We start from the raw sequence: 8,141 nt of genomic DNA on the forward strand, positions 1-8,141 counted from the left end.
GCTGATCGAAACTAGGGATATGCTTTCTCTAGTTCTTTACTTAGCTGATACAACATCTTGCGCTATATACGTGATTGTCCAAGACGGAATTGACTTGATAGCACATTTGGAGAAGAAGTAGCACTTGTATTGCAGGGCTAGGTTTGCTGTTTCCTTGATCAACATCATTCTGTGAGATCTGGTCTTCATAGTTACCAACTAGTCGTTACCTAACTGAAGACTAACTTTCCCACTGGTAACTAATCAGTTGTCCCTCAACACGAAAAAGGTTCCAAATCTTCACTCCTAATAATAAAAATTGTGGTCGAAGCATACAGATGGTCGCCATTGAAGTCAGCAGAAAGGGGTCACACCAAAGAAGGTCGGTTCGTCTACGTGATCCTTATGCACCTCAAGATTGAGAACTTGGATAGGAACTCATATATACTAGGTGACCTATTACAACACATAATACATTGGTCCCTTTATCATCTGACTAATAACTTGTTCAACCTTAAGTGTGGTGCACCTTTCTAATCTAACGAAAATGACATAAGTTGCTCACTAGATGACTGACGTCATTACTGGGACAGTCACGTCGAGTAGAGTCGCTTGTCTACCACCTCTTGCAATCTGTTTATGTTCCTGTTAGTGACCTGTTCTTCAAAGGTTAACCATTGGACGACTTCAAAAGGGAGTCCAATTGCATTTGATTCAACATACAAATCTTCTACCACGCTACGGAGAGATAACCAAGGAAGAGCTCACGTGAAAATAACACATCGGTGCAGTTCTGCATTGGATCATGACTAGAACCCTCAATACCAGCGCGTGCCGAGCAGCACAACCTTGTGGCTGCAGTCCACAGGATGCCCTCAGTTTCGTCGCGGCACCATAGATCGCTAATCGTGGCACCATTACTGAACATACAACCCACAAGCATTCTCACGTAGCACAAATTTGGTTGCATAAGAGCAAGCACAATGAGAAGGAGGGATAGCAACAAAGGTAGTCACAAGGTTAGGAGTCAACAAGGAAGTGATCTGAAGATCAAAACACAGCGCAAGAGAACATAGCCTAATTGCTAAAGACCATTGAGCAGGGGACTCTTGCTTAATTTCCATATACGCCTTGTGTCCACCAAGGTGATCACCAGATAATGATTAACCTGAGATTTGGTCTTGCTGAGCAGCAACATGAGATCAAGACTGATGAACATACAGAGACTAAAAAAAATTTGGAAACAAAACAAACGAGATTCGGGGGACAGAGACAGTACACTGACTAGAGATTCAGTTGATAAGGTAATGATAGGATCTACGAGGAAAAGGTTCCAAGCCAGGGTAGGTAGCGATTAGCGTTGCACCAGATCATTAGTAGGAGAAGGAGCAATGAAGTCCAACAAGGATTTCGGAGCAAGGTCCTTCCACACAAGAGTGGGACAACCACGACACATGCAAGCGTTCAAGGGAACTAAACTTGGGCCTAAGGTCAAGCAAAGGCATGGATAAAGATCTTCGTAGCGCAACGTTCAATGGCTAGCAATCACGTGTACCGGCTCAGGCTCCTAAAAGAGAACTTAAATGGGAGACGACAACCAAGAAATTATCAAAACTTAGACGCCGTTCTAGGATAGCGCTCTTCAACACTCATATGCGCTCCGAGGACAAAAGGAGTGACAGCTACGGCACTACCTAGATTACGAGCATCCACACCTACATCCTGGCCTTAAACACGCCTTTTGAAACACTCAATCCAATTAGCTTAAATGACTATTACTAAGCACAAGGTTCGTTCATAATAAGCAGTCACCTATAGCAACACTACTACACATATTATGCGAACATGGTAGTAAGGTACTGTTATCCTTTATTTCCTTTTTACAGAGTAGGTGGATATCTCTACAAAACAAGTTTTACTTACATTTAGCAATTTAGTTTTCAAAGGGATGAACCTTTTGCTAACTATTAACTTTGTCATCTATTTCCTTTGGAAGCAAACATACAAGGCAAAGCTAATCACCCACTATCTTCAAGCACAGCTATTCAAGCGGCATGGAACAAGACATTTTGTCTATCCTCACACAGGGAAGATAGTAACATCACATTGATCACAAGTTACTTAGTATTAGAACAAGATGAGGGAAGCATATTTATGCACAAGCACAATCATGATGCATGCTCGTCCTACTCGTCCTCACAAAATTGCCAGCCTAAGGCGGCAATCACGTTCTATGTCGGTGGCATAACACGTACTCTCTCGATATATATAGCTAGTCGTCAGCTACATTCAATCTACGCATTCGTGGTTAGCATACCTGCAGGCAAACTCATTGCAGCCCATCCCCACAAGAGATAAATAAGCACACAATGAAAGCGGTAAACTAAGATACTCTCCATATACACATCCCCAGATGTATATACTTTGATATCCATAGCTACCCGATAAATATACCCGCAATTAAGTACCTTCATATATACATGTGTGTAACATGTAAATATTCCAGTAACCATAGCTAACTCTTCCCTAGATCGATAGTTGGACGGTCATGCTCTCACAACTCACACTTACCTGGGCATAGAGGCAATTGATCCATACATTACCATTCAAGTGAACGGCATCCATACAATAGCACGCCGTATGGACGACGAAAGTGAAATTTGCAAGAAGTAAACCCCCACAGTTAGTACTTAGATAGCCACCTAATAGTCCTTAACTGGGCATAAAGGAGGATGTCACTAGCATAGTTTTGCGAATAAGTTTTGACAAATTTGCCTGTAGCTAAAGTTTTAGTTAAAATAGGCTTTTTAAAACCAAAACTTGGCTTTTAAAACTATGTACATGATAGTATTATGCTTAATCTCGCTCTGATACCAGCTGTGACAGAACCGCCCAATTTATACAAGATCAAGTATGGCTGTCCCCGCTTAACACGTTGACACGCGCATACTCTCACTTATATAAACCCGGTAGTCCGCCGAGTGTCACGCAGGACCTCGGTAAATCAACATCACAACCAAGATCGCGTGATTAAGCAAATACACATCACATACGCAGAGTTGCAGCGGAAAGAATATTACAAATAGGTTCATAAATAATAAAACAAGTTTGGATTTCAAAATCGATTAGTGAAAACAACATTGCTTTCGAAGGATTTCATTAATATGAGTTCCAAATACATTGCTAGCATAAGTGACATCCTCAGATAAAAGCATATAGATGAGAAGTGAATATAGAGTCACCGAGCCCACCGGTGGTTAGCCACCATCCTCAGCAGGTCAAACCTTACCTGCAACATGGTGGGATAAACCCTGAGTACTCGAATGTACTCAGCTAGACTTACCCATCATAAACCAGAAATAAAATTGACTCCAAGGAGTATGCAAGGCTTTATAAGTGGAGGTAGCTTGACAACATTTTGCATAAAAAGCGATTAACTCAATTATACAATTATAATTCTGTCATTAAGTTAATTAGAACTATCCATCTCTAGATTAGCAACTATCCTGTGCCAAACATGTGGTATATCCTTTTAAGAGCATACAATAGTAACCATAGCAGGTGTAGTAATTCCATATTTATCCGAACCATCATCTTCCATAATACAATTACTACGATGTTGGGACTAGCCAAGTTTCTCACTATCCGGGAGAGACGGCGATTCGAATCGATTTCAACCAGCTGGGAATTTATTCCTAACACAAACCCAGGCAGACTAGATCAACGGTCACCTTAGGTAACCTTTGGTACAACTCAGGTACACATTTCGCGGGTCCGTACCGCGCCGCACAATCTGGAACACCAGATGCCAGGATGCTCAGGCCCAGCCTGCCCTTGGGCTCAGTCTGATCGTTCCTCGGAAGGAGCGCACAACAGAACGGTTCCCGGCCTGAGTTGAATTACTCGGCTTCGCGGTCGGAACGAGTTATCCGGCCAGCTAAGTGAGAGGCATGCGTTCAATCTTGTCAGAAGCGCCAACAATGGTACGGTCCTTAATCGACACAGACGGGGATAAATCCACACCCAAGACCTCCATGTCTTGTTGCTTCTCTATCGACTTCCCGTCCGGTCTCGATTTACATTTACTTCATGGTTCTGTTCCACGATAACAATTATAACCAACCGTGCTCCGATATCCACCTATATCTCGCAGGTGACAGAAAATCACCCGACTTCTACCGGTCTAAGCATGGCTAAGCATATATTCGATCCTGGACCTATACCGGTTAAAGGGGTAATTTCTGGACAAGGAATGTACATGCATCAAGTGGTTTCATTCAACTCTTATAACCTAATGCATCAATCATAAGTACTTAAGTAATCATTTGTAAAATACTAGGAGACTTAAAATGCTCCGGGGCTTGCCTGGGATCCGACACAAGTCAGTTCAGTTAGCTTGCACTGACTTGGTGACATCTCCGGTCTTAGCACTTGCTTAGTCCTTCCATCTTCGGGATAGATCCACCAAACACCGTCTTCGGGTTTGACTCCACATCACATCCTTCACGTGGTTCATCTAGCGTACCTAAATGAGATGCAAGATGCATGTGCATGAATACATGGAAGTGCAATAGACAATGCATCGCAGGCAGTAAGACAAGCACAAGGTTACGTTAACATGCACAAGCACTTCGCATTGCTTACTATAAATATCGCACAATTTACCATGTCACGATAGCAAAGAAGATGACAACACCAAGCATGACACAAGTTTCCTAAGATCTCAGGTACTCTAACTCAACCATCATCAAAGGTATGAGCCACACTTAGCAATATACAAGCAAACAACAAAAATGGGAATCTGTCAATTTCTGGACATGCAAATAGCAGCTACAAGATTTAGCTATAACTGGAGTTACACAAATCCAAATGACTTGCAAGAAGACATTCTGGAAAGCTTATGACATTATCTACAATTCATATTTAATCATCTTAGCATGATTCTCAAGTTAACTAAGTCAAATATACACATTTACAGAAACTGGTCTAAACAAGACAGAGAGTAATCAATTCTGTAACTCAACTTTAAACAGGCATAACTCACAAACTACTTGGCCAAATACCACCAAATTTTAACAGAATCTAGATACATGAATTATCTACAACTTTGTTATTATCACCAAAAACTTATTCAAATCCTAACTAGATCAAACACTAGCATCTTTCAGATCTGCTCAGAATAAAATCAAAACTTGATAGAGGACTTAAAAGTCATGTAACTCCTAAACTATCAGGCCTATGGTCTTACAATTTGAACACAAGCAATATTATGAAATTTGCTACAACTTTTGTATTCACTACCTCCATAGCAAACATCATTTACACCACGAAAATAATTGCACAAGCAAAACTGCAAATCCAGCCCAACAGCAGTGGTATAGAAAACGGATAGAAACTTCAGAGAAGCATAACTGGAGTTCTAGACCTCCAACAAACATGAACCATAACTTTTTGAAAAGCTTAGGAAGTTACCTACAACTTTCTTATTCTCATATTAAGATGATTCTACAGTTAGAAGGGTCAATTAATCCAATAATTGCAGTTCTGTCCAAAACATAGACAGAAACTGACATGCCACTTTAAACAGCTATAAATGGAGTTATGTATGTCCAATAAATATGGTTCTAGACTTTTTAGAAAGCTTAGCAAATTCTAAACAACTTTGTTGTAAACACCTAAAGCTAATTCTACTATTAAGAAGGCCCCACACTACCAACAAAGTAACCCTGTCAGAGTTTGGGCAGAAACAGCCACTGATATTTAAGCAAGTATAACTCAAGATCTACTTAACCAAAAATCATGATATTTAGCTTTTTGAAAAGCTTAGTAAAAGTACTACAACTCATGTAACATCATGAAGTCATGATTCATAACTTAACTAAGCCAATTAATTCAAACATGCAGGACTATTCCGAATAGGAGCAAAGCAATACAGTACATTTGTTATTTTTATAACTCTTAAAATATAAATCCTACACTTCTGAAATTTTTACCAGACAACAAAAATCACCTTATGAGCACTCCATAAAAATTTCACATTTATTTGAGCAAAATAACTACAGTTATGAAAAAGACAAATACAACTAGCATTAAAAACCTAACTGCATAAACCTATTTTTACAGCTAAACCTTTAAACTAAAACCTGTAATATTATAGATCTAATGCATAGAAAATTTTGCAAGGATTCCAAAAAGTCCTCATTTACTATTTTACGATTTTTCTATTAATTATTACGATTTTTCCAAAGTTTAGCACAGAATATGCATAAAAGGAAAAGATAAAAGGAAAAATCTTTTACGTCGGGAACCCTAAACTTTTCACGAATCAAACAAGCCCATGAAGGTAAACTGTTGTCTCTAGCTGTTTTACAACGGGAACCTTCATACTTGTTTCTATTTACACGTTGGTCCTTCTCTTCCTTCTTCACGGAGTCGCAGCAGAGGACGTCGGCTTCGTCGATTTCTGGCGGCACGGCAGTCGCCGGTAGCGAGCAGCAGGGAGGTGGCAAGCCCTGGCCCGCGCTCACACGCATAGGGCTTGGCTCATTCGTGGAGGCCTACAGAGGCCTGGCCATGCATGACCGTGGCGCCGGCGGCCAGAAGCCGAGCAGCAGAACGCGGTGGCGGCATAGCGAGTTCGCCGGCCAGAAGAGGAGCTGGGAAAGGAAGGCGGTGGGGCTAGCGGCCATAGCAGAGGAGGCTTGAAGGAGAAGGAGCGTCGGTGGCAGGCATGGCTCCGGCCATGGCGAGCGACGGCGGCAGGGAGGTGAACGGCCATGGCGGTGCTCGGCGTCCGCGCTCAGGCGCAGGCGGGGAGAGCGAGCGAGTGTGCCAGAGGGAGCTCGGGCGCGCGATTATGGAGGAGCAGGAGCGCGATTGTGGTAGGGCACACAGCAGCGGCGCGCGGCAATGGTGGAGGCGAGCTCCCGCATGGCTGCCACGCACTGGACACGCGCCGCCCTTTGAGGAATTCTACCGAGCACGTGGCGGGCAGCAAAGCGATCAGCGTGGGGAGCCGATTTGGGCCATTTGCAGGCCAAATTTGGACATGGGCCCAAAAGCAAAGTTGCAGCCCACATAATGCTCTACAATTTCTATTTAAGGTGCCCGGCCATTTGAGCTATGTAACAGCGGATAATTAAGCTCCAAAATGATAGTGTCAATATGTTAACAGCGATCACGGAAACACGCTTTCGAAGGTCGAAACTCGGTCAAACTCAGTGCAACTTTTTGCATGCTCCTCTCCATAATATAACCTTCAACTTTTATTTTTGGACCAACTCAAGTTGCTTAGCAAAATTTCGAGAACGCGGGATGTCAATGTCGATGTCGGTGAAATCCGGACTGCAACCACGGTCGGGTTGATTTCAGCTTTTTTTCTATTATACTTTGAGCACTGTTTTGATCTATTTCGAAGCTAAATCATGACTTGGTCCTTTAACAAAGTTTGTTATACTCAAACTTTTCTTCAACTTTCATTTTTGGTCAAACCTCATATCTGGTCCAGAAGTCAACTTTATTTCTTGGTCAACGCAAAGTCCTTTCTGCTACAAAATATAGGGTTTCCATTATTTTCGGACATTTTCTCCACCTTCGCTCAACACGAACCCTTCATAACTTTTGTTGTAGAGTTCAATTAGAGTTGTTTGAGCAAGGTTACAAGGTTTGGTTGACTTCATATGTTTCCAGTCACTTGATAAAGCAATTCATGCAAAGATATGACTTATCATTTCATGTGACTTTTTGATTCCAAACTTCATGAAACTTTTCCACGGGTCTAGATGGATGCATGTGGATGTAATGTACATGGAAGAAGCATGCTTAGAATTACTCTTGCATAATCTTAACAAGGGTCCATATGTAAGCAGTTGTGTGTGGCCCAAGTTTAAGTTGAAGCTCCATCATGTAGATTGGATCTTGACACCTTGATTACCACTTGACATGTCATGTTTGAGCTCAAACCCATTGCTTAACTGGTGATAAACACCGGGGGTGTTACAGGCAGCTTACGGTGGCATGCTTCTATGGCGTGCTGCTGTGGGCAGCTGGCTGCCGTGGGTGTGTAGCTTGTTGTTGGAACGGTTTCGGTTATGCGCGGCCTCCCTGGCCGGCCGGCAGCCTATGTTGGCTTGCTTCTGTGGGCGCTGGCCCGTTGATGGTTA

Source organism: Miscanthus floridulus, unplaced genomic scaffold (genome assembly GCF_019320115.1).
Source record: "Miscanthus floridulus cultivar M001 unplaced genomic scaffold, ASM1932011v1 os_1913, whole genome shotgun sequence".
NCBI classification, from domain to species: Eukaryota; Viridiplantae; Streptophyta; class Magnoliopsida; order Poales; family Poaceae; genus Miscanthus; species Miscanthus floridulus.